Below are 14,852 nucleotides of genomic sequence, written 5' to 3'. Positions count from 1 at the left end.
AGTAATATATATTACTNTATATATATATATATATATATATATATATATATATATATATATATATATTAATTTACACATAGTTTTCAAAGAAGAATGCATGCAAATTTTTAATTTGTAATAATCACTAATCTAGACGAATAAAATTGAAAATAACAAAAGTTTACAAATTATGCGGAAATTCATAAATTGTATAAAAGAGAGAAAGAAAATAAAAATTTGTATTTATTAATTTATTATATATTGTATATTAGAAACCTCTCATCTTATTAATCTTTTTTTTTTTCTAACAATAAATAACTGATTTCATGTGCGGCGTTTTATTGTATTAAAGATACCGTTATAATTTAATATAATTTAATATAATTTCATTCTGCAGATTACTTACATATTACAAAACTTCAAAATTTTGCATAATTCTATTGCCAACTACGAGCTTACTTTTATTCAATAAATAATCAATTACCGAATTCTAATGTTTTATACCGTTCTTATTACTTTTTACACGCGATAATAAACACGATCTGTGAAGCACGACATTCTATTAATATAAAAAAAATAATGACAGTTCCAATAGCATCTTTCTACAGTTCTATCGAAAAATAAATAAAAAAAAGTTCCGCATTTTTTATATGAAAATATCAAATATGAAAATATGGCGTGCTAACTTCACAGATTCGCGATAATATGATTGTCGAAAAGACAACAAAGATACGAGAGGAGAATCAAAGTTATTCGTAAGATCTCAAGAGAAAAAGATTTATAAAAGATATGCATGAAATACAGAAATACATATACACACACACAAGTCACTATGAGATGAGATATGTTACGCTGTACGTAATGCTGCTGCGTTACGTCAACTCGGATTTTATTCGCAAAGCTATCTGCCATCGAATCTTTTTCTCCTTTCCGATTTGCTGCGTATTATATAATGTTCCAGATTACGTCGTGTCCGTGTCATAAATATGATATGCCGAATCCGCAACGCGCTGAATTCACTCGTTTTTTTCCCATTCTTCCACCTGTGCTGTTCAATCCTTCATAATACACGAGTATTTGCCATCAGAAGATATTTCGAAAAAGCACCGCATAGATAATATCTTAGAATATTATTGGGAAAATCTTAACGTTTATCATTTTTTAAAGCAATTACTTAAACTTTTCAATTATTTAAATTTTACACGATTATTTCTCATAGGAGTTTGAAAATGAGCAACTCTTTCGGAGCCATCTTAACCACAATCCCACTATCTCCATAGTCATACGTCGTTCTACGTAGCACATGACGGTAAAGATTGCATTATCTTACTCGACTGTTTTCTCGGCCGACTGACATTAGCATATAGCGGATTAGTGTGTTCATGGTTTTAAGTCGACACACATGGTCTCACTCCGATAAGACTTTATTAACATTGCCTGTATTTATCCCATGCTTAAATTCAAGATCTCTTTCAGCATAGCACGTCTTTCAATCTATAGGCCCTCGCTGTTTATATGATAGGTTAATTGTTTCGTCACAGCTCTATTTATGACACATATTATATACAATATTATTAGCACACATTGCTTTTTATTTTTTATATTTAATACATTTATTCTTTCTATATATAATTTTCTCTGTTAGAAGATTTTTCTCTATTAATGCTTCGATCTTTATGCTTATCATACTTTTTTAAAAATATATTACATTAATTTATTAATTTAGAGATATTTGCAATTATAATAAATGACAAATTATTATTATATTAATAGACAAATAATTATTCTGTTCTGCTACCGAGTGTTTACAAATTGCCCCTTCAACATAATAAATGTGTTCATCATCTATTCATTTAGCACGAGTAATTGGAGTTGAATATATTGAGGTAATATGGTGATTTATTTACTGTAGTCCAGAATATAAAGGATCGAGGATTATATAAGAAGGTACTTGGAATGACATACGAAAGAAGGGAAGATCTCACGCCAAAAGTACACAGGATAAATTAAAACAAGAATTTCATCACTTGATACAGCAAAAGGAAGATTATTTAAATAAGCTCTATCGCTTAATTTAGATGATCTCAATTATACGTTTTTTATATATCTTTATTATATTATTTTAATCATGATAAAGTAAAAAGTAAAACATATTTAACTCGAAGCCTATCTGTTAAATATTATTATATAAATAAATGTTATTAAATATTATTATATAAATATATGTGTCCAAAAAAAATTTTTGGATACATATGTATATAATATACGAGTATAACAGATGGCCATGTCGTTTGGTTCTATCATTAAATAAGTAAGTACTTTTCTAAATTTGCATCGATGTTCACTTTTAATTTATCGTCATGAAATATGAACAAGTAGTAGCTAGGTTTCGGCACGCCATAGTTTCATCTACCCAAAAAAGTCAAACTGGAAGATCCTTTCGTATGAAATGTATGACTGTCTCGGCACCTATCTCGCCTTACTGTGGAGAAGATTCATTTTTCAGTCTCTCTCCGAGGGGCCGGCCTCTAGCCAGAAACGTGACCTCGACGCGGTGCACAGCCACAACTTTTAGAGAATATTTTACAAGTTTCGAGTCGCGATGCACGTAGATGCGTTCTATTAGTGCGAGAGAAGAACATCGTTTGTGACTATTTTAAGAAAGAAACTCTAAAGGTACAATTACGCTTGTTTTAAAGAAAAAAGAAACTTTCAAGCACATTAGAAGCACGAATTCAAGCACGTGTTTCAGGATGAAGAACCAAGAAATCCCAAGAATAAAAATGCACGCATAAATAATCGAGCCTAGAAATAATTTTATTTTTCATTGTGAAATATTTTTTAACTGATATACATATTAGTTAAACTCGTTGTGAATGTTGAATAATATTCAAGCATATATAAAAAAATAAAAATTATAAATTAAAATAATCACAATGTTTTTTTTATCAGTAAGATATTTTTTCATACAATTAAAATATGCCGACAATATATATGGATTATATTAAGTAATACAATGCACCATTGCCTTACCTTGATTTATCTACTTTATCAACATTGTCAGATTTTAAATCATCCGTTTTACAGAAAAGTAGATATTGCAATATCGATCGCATTATCGGTAGTTAGCTCGCAAAAGTGCACATGGCAATTCGCGCCACGTAATATATGGCAGTCGCGCTCCTTATTTTTGAAAAATTTTAATACCGCACCCGGTGTCATTATTGCCGGCTATGCGTGCCTCGTGATTCTTCGGCGCAGCGCAGCCAATTCTGTGAAATTTATAAGGTAGCACCAGCACCGGTCGCCGCTTCCATATTACGATCCTCCGTTACGATCGCTCGGTATACGAGGTAATTGCTTAAATACCGAAGTACATATATACGTAAGTATGTGTGTGTACGTGCACGTAGTATCTATTGAACAGGCTAAGGTAGTCTCAGCTCTTTGGCACGGTACCTACGGCGCTTCGAAAGCTCACTTGAATTGTCTGCCGTTATCGTATATCTCTTTTGCTGCCAGTGTCTTGCGATCTGCCACTTGCAGCATTGGTTACAAATCCGACGTATGCAATCTTGAATCAAATTGTACCGGAATACAGGTTTAAGAAAATAATAACCGGAAATTGAAACCTACCAAGCATTATTCATCTTTGTTATCAAGCAAAACGCTTGTGCAGGAAAAAATAATTAATTCTTTATTTGATCCATTTTGATCGTACTTATTGCAGCTAATATCGTTTCACTACGTTCAAAATATCATAGACGTCATCACTAGAATTATTCGTTTTTGTGATTCTTATATATGTATTTTAAGAATGTAAAATAGACATATGAATATGTGCAACATATATTAAATAGCATATCATTAAAAATTCACAGATGTTTCAAAGCGATCTTTAAATCTTGTCGAGACAATTTCGGAGATGAAAGATTACATCATATATTGCAGAAATCGTAACACTACCGGAATGTAATAGAGGAGTCCACCGTATTTATGATCGGTGTAAAACATCGGGTCTGCAACGACTCGTTCGAAGCGAGAAAATTTCGCGGCAACACGTGGTACCGTAGTGGAATTTAATAACGCCGCGTACAGACTCGAGACCGTTTAGAATTTAATACTAATTTAAAAGAGATTAGTTCCGTATTCGGAGCCAAACAAGGATCACTATCCTCACTGGCAGCCCTTTCGCAAGAGGTGAATTTCAGGGACAACGAGTGAGCGCAGAAGCGTAGTTCCCACGGGAGAAGCGGCTTAATTAATTGAACTTAATTTAAATTTAATTTAATTTCCCCTACCTTCGCAGAACGTTGATAGCACACGCAACTGCCATCTTACATGTCGATACAATCGCACGATGAAGAGAGAATTCGTATTTTTTATATGAATAGCACGAATAATTTGCATTACTGCTTCTGTCAGATAATTGTTTGACAGATATATTATTTTTCGAAAAATTAATGCGCTCTTTGCAAAATAATTTAAACACTTCGTGCAACCTTACAAAACAATATATAATAAATTATTATTATTATATTATGTTATATTATATTACGTTATCGAAAGTTTTTGCAAAAATTTTCTTTAGTCGCGATTATTATTGATTATCGATATAAAAGAATATTCTCAGTAAGCATTTTTTTCCGTAGCATTCATACATGATAGTGCAATTATAATTTCTCAATCGAAACATCGGTGCACCGGCATCAGACATGCCGCAAACTGCAAAAATTATTGAACATGAGGAGACGAGGAGAAGGAACACGGCGCGTGAACTAAGATGGAAAAAATGACTGCTAAGAAAATCGGCCTCGCAAGCGACATGACAAGTTATTTCTCCTCATTGTGATATATCTAAAATGATGAAAGGCTCGTTGTGAGGCTCGCTTTGAAGGATACGCATAACGCAAGATGATTTACTTCAGACATAAATCATAGGCTGCTTGGCAGAGGTTCCGCCGAAATTTACCACAACAGCCCATCGAGAATTTCGAGATTCGATTTCAGGCCGTGCTCAAGTCTCTTCGAACATCGAAGTTTCTTTTTTCATCAGGAAATCCATTTCGAGTAAAACTTCGATTGTTCCTTCTTCTCGTGGTGCGGCGATGGCGATGTTAGAATGGAAATGGATGTTAGAGGCAAAGACTTCGCGCGAACGGTAGGGAGAAAAACTGATTGGAATAAAAAACTTTGAATATTTACAACTAGGACTGAAGTTCGCGAGCGGCCCATTCGAATTTATTAGAGAATATCGATGAAATTCTGCGTCGCGTAGGATTTAGGACTTTCAGTTGGAAGAACAAGAGTGGCCCTGGAAAAATCCTCTCTAACCAGGGAGGTAAGGTAAATAAGAAAATTTATTGAATCGCACAATGTATATAAAGAACATAAAAAAGATATAAATATTTAAGTAATTAGTTTAAATAGCGCGCGTTGCTTTAGATAAGTTATTAATTTTTTTCTTTTAACGAGATTAAATTAAATATGTTCGAGAAAAAAGGACATTCGTAAAAAATTTTTTGTTATATTCCAAGTAAGTTTTATGTATTGATTCGTGAATATCCATCACGAAATATGGTGAATGAGTTTGATTCACAAGAAATGTGTGATCACTTCATCAGAAAAGCTCTTCTCTTTCGATTCAAAGTTTTCATCTTAACTAGAGCCGCAGTTAAACTTCGGTGAGGCAATTTACCGACTTGTATAAAAAATGGATACCAACTTTTTGTTTAGTGCCTACACATCTTGCTGCCTCTCGACTCGAGGAACTAGATAATTCACTAACTTCGCGTAATTTCATAAACCCTGGAAAAGTTTTAAAAAAATATGTCATCTTTTTCGCGTGAATTGTCTTGAAAACAAACAGATGGCAATTAATAATAGATTTAAAATACTTTATATACCGTATTAGAGTGATATATTTTGCTATTAAATTCACATGTCATGAATTAATCAACCAGTCAGGAAAATTTCAAATGACTATCGTGTCAAATGCACAGCAAACGCTAATTTTAGTTAACATGTAGAATGATATTATATGGTTAGATACGGGTAGTTCTGATCCGTCATACACAGACATATGCACAAAACGATATATTGAATTAGCCGCCATGATACGAGTTAACGCCTCGTGGATTTTATAGGATGGATAGACAAAAGTTTATTTGAACTAAATGGAGCGTTAATTAGAGCGATTTATCGGGGTGACGATTAATTAATTCTGCAATATTCACACTAAAATCGTTACTCTTATTTTATCGAACAATAACAAGTGAATTTCTAAAACAAGTGTATTTCCCAGTTTTTCTACATACAGTGTATTTACGTAAACTCGTAATGTAACTCTTTCAAATTGCGAAGATAATCAGATATTCAACACTTCTTGATACGTAAACAGGATATACGAATCGATTTTTATCTATGAGCTTCAATAATCTTATTCATTCAATCGTATGCTGAACGACATTATTATCATCCGAACATTTCACGGAAAGACGGGAATCTGATATCTATGCGAATAATAATGTTCTGTTTCCTGATATCGCTGAGGATATATAGTAGAGTTACGGCGTAACAACTCATTCTTAAGATAAATGGATTGACTATGCGCACCGAACTGAAATTAATTCAGTCACGATCGTCAAAGATGTGTCGAAGAATAGAACGGTCGTGAGAAAGAAGACGAAGTGCAGAAAAGATGGAGAAAAGTATATCTACTTATCCCGGCGGCATCGTCAACTGTGAGTGAACTTAAAACGGGGAAAGGATGGTAGAAAGTGTCGTTGATAGGATAGCTAATGAGGAGGAGCGAGAATAATGTCGTTATAATAAGTAGTTAACGACGAAGGTGGTAAGGTAGTGTTTTATAGCGCGGTTTGCGCTTCCAAGAACTTCAAATGTCCCCGCAGACGTTAAGTGACTCGGAGTGGAAGTCAGATAACGCTTTATTGCTATCAACCACCCACTATCACAAAATGTTTCTAGTAAATGGTACTTATTTTAATGCATGCGTAAGAATTTTGTAGGTCTGTCTTAACATTTTATTTCTCATTACTAATATGAAATAAGATAAACGTTGCGATGTTTTAAACTGTATTATTCACATCCTATTATTTTTTGCGTCAGTGATCCAATGTTAAAAATGTGTAAATTTTATCATTGATTTAATTTTCATAGCAAATCTACAGAGAATAAAAATGAGCGAAACAATTGCTTAACAATTAACTGCTAATAGTTTTCTTAATATATTTCTGTAGTTTTTCTTTTATGAAACTATCATTAATTCATGTGTTCTAGGAATAAATATATATATGTGTGTATGTGTTATTAATATGTATTATACTTAATATATTAAGAAGTAATATTTTAAGAAAACGGAGTTATATATCACAATTCTGTTATAACATTCCTTTTCAATTTCTCAGTTTTTTCGACCTTTTCTTATTTTATGTACATATACATTACTTTTTTGAGATATAAATCTACAAAATTAAAGAAAATTTATAACTTACAGAACCGATGCGCAACAGCGAAGTTGTAACACAGCTGCATAAATCTGTAGAAATATAAATATATTCAAATTATAATAGCATACAAAACAATGAATAATCTAAATAGTATTTGTGCATTTTATTTTTATTATTTGAAATTCTTATCGTACATATCCCATTTTTATTATTTAAAATATCTAAGATTAACAATTTATAATACCGTAATATCTCAAAATAACATAAAAGATTTCGAATGCATTATATTAAAATAACGGGTAGGGTCGTAAAGTATAATTTTACTGCGGGAATAAACGAATGTGAATCTCACATAAATAAGAAATAGCAAATGAAATAAGTCATAAATTTTCTCACCGAGGGGTTGTTCCGCCGTTGCCAGATGCCATCCTGGCCTCCTTCTCAGCTCTCTTCTCATTCCTCTATGGTTGCACACTCCATGACTCACAAGACACTCGCGAAATACAGTTAACGACACTCGCGCGTAAACCAATCTTTAACAGTTACTTTAATCTGTAAAATGCAAATATATATATATATGTATATATTCATTTAGAAATAAAATACATCCAACTAAATAATAAACATTCCACATAGTATTAAATTTTTTAAATATTTAATATTAAAATAGTATTAAATTTTTATTATTAAGTACGTATTTTTTTAATTTTTATTATTTGAAATTCTATATCTTTCATTTTATTTAAAATACTTGAAATATGAATTTCAGTACAAGTAACAAATTCTAGTGAACGCACTAGTTAACACTGCATATTAAAGCTGCTATGTACTGATTTATAATAATAGGAATGTAAAAATAAAATACAAATACTTCATGAAATACAAATAATTCGAATTATAAAATACTACATATCTTATTAAATAACACAATAAAATATTGAAAATTTCGAGCTTTAACATTTTTATAATTATATTAAACACACATTTTTTTGTTTAATGTATGTACGAGGGCTTTAATAATAATAATAATGACTTTATTGACGTGCAAGATAGAAGACAATGTAAATTAGAACAATAGATGAGGCATCAGCAATATTACTGTTCGTGAACCTAGATTTTATTAATTAATTAATTAATTAATTAAGTAATTAATTAATTAACACATGAAATCATGTATTTATTCGATAAATTACAATTACGACAGATGAAAAATGATTTAAGGATCTACTTCAAGCTACAAATATTTTGAAGCATTCTTTGAGCAATAAAATTCTTTCTTCTAAATGGTCAATAGAGCGTAAGTGAATCGCATCCTTAATCTATACCAGATGCGCATTAATGCGTTCAATCGAATTCGTTACAAGAAATTAGAAATGGCAAACGAAATAAGCTAAATTACCTAAGAATTGCTCCGCCATCGCCCGATGCCACCTTGGCTTTCCCCTTTTCTCTCATCCTTCCGTAGTCGCACTAACACAACATACACTCACAAGAATAAGATTACCGTCGAATGCACTTTACTTACACGACACTCCCGATATTCATGGATACGTGACGCGATGTGTCGTATTACGGCGAAAGAATAACGCGAAATGTGCGATACTACGTAGCTATGAATTCAGTCGAGCCACAAGTTGCTTCAAGGTCAAATGCCATAACCGTTTGCGTGATAGATTTTGATAGAAATTTCGTGGAATTACACACAGGAGAAAATCGACAAATGAAAGTCAAGTACGCGTCACGCGACCGACAATGTCCGATATAAGGATTAATTAATGTGATATATTACTTAATTAGATGGCATCGAGACACCGCTCGTCCGTTCCGTTCGACGCGTTTTGAAAACTATTGGCAGCAACTTCACTCACCGCGCGACGCGACGGCAACTTCACACGCGTGACGCGACAACTTCATTCGTATGATGAATAAAACGGTTAATTACGACACGATGGATCGTTTGAAAATTTATATCAACATCAAATATTGCTCGCTTATAATATATTTTGACCACACAAATCTCACTGATTATATGTATTTTTAATCGTCGTCAATATCATTAATACATCAATGATCGATGTATCATAGCTTTCCGTTACTTGACTTAATCGCTACTATATCACTTGACATTTTCAATTTGAAAATAACGGATTACAGCGAATATACGAAACGCACACAGACGGGAAGCAAAATGTGTTCGAATCCGAGCGACACGATTTTACTGTAAGATTACATTCCAAAACGTTTTCTCCGACAATTTTACTCGAAATATATAATAATACACGTAATACTATATTATATCGAGAAAATTTTCTTCAGAGAGGATATTTTGGAACGTAGCCTAAAAATGTCGCGAGTAAAATAACACCTTGCAATCTCCATTTTGTTTCTCGCTTCGTTTTTTCTCGCAATGCTCCAACGAATAAACTTTTCTTCGACACGTTCGCAAGTAATTATTCACACAGGATCACTAATTATTCACACGAAATCACGCTCCGCATAACGAAGCACTTACTATTATAACACGAGAGACGGTCTGACGATGAAAAGGCTGAGCCACCCATACCCTCCGCCCGCTCGAGGCACAGTGAACGAACGAAACTCCCCCCTCCCTCCCCCTCGCGACTTCTTGTTTACGACACTTGGTGAGCGTTGGACATTCAGCTAGCGCTAGAACCGTTCAAATATGTAAACAAAGGTGCATCGGGATCTCCTTTTCGACGAATTCTAAGAAGCTTAAGTTCGCGGTATCGCATGTTGTTATGCTTCGTTCTACAAGGTGAGCGAATGGGTGGCCTTCTCTTGCTATTTGTATTTATGCACGATTCATGTTCAGATGATGGTTTTTCTATCGAGGTATCGAAATTTTTAGCTATTCACCCGATTCACGTTCTAGATAGAATACAAAATCATTATAAAATCAAGAGTGAAATTGTCGATATCGAATAGAATCAATAGAAATATCGCGACTATGAATATATTTAATAAAAACTTTATTTATATTTATCCTCTAGAATGAATAGGTATTATATTGAATTTGATTAATCAGAACAAAAAAATATTAATTATTCAATATAATTCGATATAATACTTATTCATTTAGAATGAATATAAATAGTTTTTTAATTAATAATGAATATATTTATATGGATATTTCTATTCGATATATAATATCGACAATTTTAGTGCGATCCATTTAATGTTGCAAATGTTTCATTGATCAATCAGAAGAAAGAATTTTACGAATTAATCAATCAAAGAATACTTTCTTCAAAATAAGAAAATCGAAAGAAAAAATCTCTCTATAATTTGTGTTAAAAATTAAAATATATCTTTAAATTTTTCTATTTTTCCATTTTTTTGTTTATATCCAAGATTATATTACTATAAATTATATAGCAAAATAGCAATAGATTCTAATCATATTGAAATGTATATTGATTGACATATCTATCTACAATATAATTATGAATTGATACTCATATAAATAATTTTACATAAAAGTGCTTGAGTATGTAAAATCTATACATATTTACATACTCTTTAATTTAATTTATGAAACGCATATTAATTTTTTAATCCAAATATAATTTATGATCATAATGTAATTTGAATTTGATACAGTTTGAAATTATAAATGTCATGGATGTTTAAAATACTTACAGATGAACAGAAAAAAGAAAGAAGCCAGGATAGTTAAGTAATAACGGAACAATCCTTGGGTGAGAAAATGACTTGTGATTGATGTTATAATAATTTATGATTAAAATTTGATGAAATCAAAGTCAAGCCTGTCATTATATAATAATTTCTGTTTTATCCGGATTATTATTCTACTCTTTCTGGGAACTATTTTCGAGTTTAGCCCATTTCGGCGCAGGTGTTGGTGCGAGACAGGCGATGTTTATAAAGCGATGTGGAAGGTACCGTATGCTTGATAACGCGCTAGCGAGAAATTGGGAAGATATATTCGCGAGGTTGATAAGTCGGCTTGTGCAAACTCACACAGGCAAACTATATACGAGCACGCATCGCGTTACGGTGTTTAGAGCAAACACACACACAGAATGTGTGTGGCGACACTTTCTCGGATAATCCAAGATGCCGCGTGCAACATAATAGAGAACGGAAGGATATAAGATACGGTTACTGTCACGGGGTGTAACAGCGGGCTATCAACTCTCCCTAGCCGATTTCCCTTCTCTTCGTCACTTCTCCGGTTGGCGAAGACAGCCGCAGAAACTTGAGAATTTATGGCCTTGCGGCTTGCGGATTTTCGTTTTCTGCCGAACGACGTACGCCACGCCATTCGAGATCTCCGTATCCTCGTGCGCAACGAGAAGCCGATGGAGACTCAATTAATATTTATGGAGGATTCCAACTAGCTCTATCGTTTTCGTTCTCCTTTCTTCTTTCTACTGTGTCCTTTCTCCTGCTCCATTTCCAACTATTCCCGGGATGGAGGTTGCAGCATCGGTTAAGTTCCATGCGGTAAAAAGGAATGGCGGACTGCGTTTGCTCCGACGTTCGCTATCAGTTTTATTCGCGCACTGGGATTCTTCCGAAGTATCGTTACGATACCTACTTATTTTCGAGCAAGTTCCTTGAATACGGTTCTAGTTTAGTGTATCCCGCACGCTTATCCTCGAATAATACGTCTGTGACACGAATGATAAGTTAGTTAGAACGTGCTTATCGCCGTCGGTTAGATATTTTTTTACATATTTGAAAAAAAATGCAACTCTTTGTATAACATGTAACATTCCTGCCTCACTGTTCTTCCTGTTTAAATTTTTTATTGTCTTGTTAATTTTTTTGCGCCACACGAACATGATTGTCTTCCAACTTTTACATGGCAACGATGCATCGAAATTTTGACTTTTCTTACGTTACATTGCAGTCATAAATGCGAAAATTATTTCAGATAGAGCTTTTTACGTTCTTTATTTATGAAAGTGTCTTCTTTACTACGAAACTTATATTCTAATTTTTTAAAATACTTAGAAACGGAAACTTATACATATAATAATTTTACTTCATTTGATTTTTTAATATATATATATATTTTGCCGTCTATTATTATATTATTTATTAATTGTATTTTAATTAATTTTGCAGAATATACAACATTTCCGACTAAAATTTTTAAGATAAATCAAACAAATCCAATAATTGCGATATTCAAAGATAGAATATTATAAAATACAATAAAATGATAATTAAAGGATATAAAAGTTATATATATTATATTTCTAAATTAAAAGATATACAATTTGGTATTATAAAGATAGATATTTCGCACGCTTCGTGATACTACTTAAAATTCCCTAAGCAGCTGTGGCAGCTTCACGGGATCGAGAGTAAAAGAACGACGAATGAAAGCAGTACACTAAAAAGTCTTTTTTTTCACACAGTGTAGCCAATGCCGGGCGGAGGAAGGGTCCAGTTATAAACCTTCGTGAAAGCAGGAACGAAAATTCCCCGGGCGGAAATAAAAGTAAATTAAAGCGCACGCGGTCGGTTGTTTAAAATGTAACAGCCAATTACTGACCTCTCGGTAGTACGAGGTCGTCGATCGCACGAACGAGCAAAGCTTTCTACCATTTTCCTGGTGATTTTCTTCGGAAACTCTTTCTTCATGTGTGCTCTTTTTCTCTGATACAATTGCTTATTCATTTCTGACTGCCTGTCACACTTTTTTCTACAATAATATTCATATTTGCAAATTTATTTTCATATTTATAATATATTTTTATATCAATATATTTTTAGAACAATTGAATCTTAATCCGTACTTACAAGAAAAAAGATAAGAAATGCAATTACATTTAAAGCTTATATACGCCATGTATTGTACTTTATATGTTATGTGCTAATCAAAGTTTTTCACATATTTCAAACTTTAGATTCGTTCTGTCATTGCAATTATGTGCTTTTATATATGCCTTTATTAAATCGGTGTCGTGATTTAATTTAAGATCAAAGCTGGCACGTGAAGAGAAAGCATTCTTACGAAATTATCACCGGCTTAAAATTTTCCTAATTTCTTAGCGTTCTCTTTGAGAATCGTGCTAGGACAGGACATTTTCCGCCTTCTTCTTATCTGCAATTTCGTTCCATTTCCTTAGGTGCGCTTTTAAACTATCCAATTCGCCCTTTCGGATGAAAAAGTCAGCGAATGGAATGCGGAAGGAGTTTCCAATTATTCGCTTTCTAACAAATACCTAGTTATCCAGAACACGAGTTAAGCTCGAATTATGTGCGTTCTGTTTTTTTATATTCATTTGTGTGCTGAAAGATCAATCTTGAATAAGACATTCGTTCATAATATTAAAAATAGAATGATTGAAATAACGAATTAAATTTTTGAATATACTATATTGTATTAATTATTATCTTATATACATATGAAAATGTGAAAATATTAAAAGTTATTGAATTATATAAGCGAAAGAAAATATCGTGTAAATACTAGATATAAAGAATAAATCTCCATTTTTTTTTAGACTTTTATAAATGAATTGAATTTCAATATATAGAATTTTAAATTTATATTTAAATCAAATGTATTTATTAATTTTATATTTATTTGTTTATGTATAGTGAATATACAGAAAATAATATTGCGGGAAGTTTACTTTAAAATGTCTTTTATATTATCTGCTACAATCTTTCTTATAAACTGTAAGATCTTTTCATGAAATATTATGCAAAATAATAACGTGGATATACTTTAACTTATTGAAGCGTTGCAATATATCGATCTTGTAATATTAACCTATACCAGATATATCTCTCATGGGAATAAATCCATTAGGAAGGATTCTCCTTGTAGAAGACTTGTCGATTATATCACTCAAGCTAATTTAATAATTTATAACCGCGTAAGATATAACTCTGGCGAAATTGATATTCGGATTGGAATTATCAATATTTCAATTGTATTTTCCTGTACGGGTCATAGTTTAATTTTGTTTTCGTCTTAAGCCGCAAATGAAGTGCGTTTATTTCAAACACGTTGCAGACGACCGCCGTCGACATCGTTATCGGTCTATACTCCTATCTTCTTTTAACTTATAGCCTCCCGCCGACGCGCATTAGGAAGATACTGGAGTGGATGAATGTTCGAGCGAATGGCACTCGATGCTGAAGTAGATGGAGGCCTGCTGTACATAAGTCTGCTCCATTAATCAGCCAGCAAACGGCATTTCGCAAGCTCGCCCAGTTGCTTGCGCGACTCGATTCTCAGGATATTGGCCACTGTATACCGCATGACCTTTCGAAAATTTATGTCGGTCCAAAGTCCCGACGAAGCTCGATCTTCCTACGATAGTAGACTCTACTTGAAACGCACAGCGATTTCTTTCACAACTGCCGGCAGTCGATGTCCCGGAAAAGAAACCTGGA

The sequence above is a fragment of the Atta cephalotes genome, assembly GCF_000143395.1.
Source record: "Atta cephalotes unplaced genomic scaffold scaffold00046, whole genome shotgun sequence".
Lineage (NCBI taxonomy): Eukaryota > Metazoa > Arthropoda > Insecta > Hymenoptera > Formicidae > Atta > Atta cephalotes.
The sequence above is the reverse complement of the archived record's forward strand: the minus strand, read 5'-3'. Positions refer to the sequence as shown.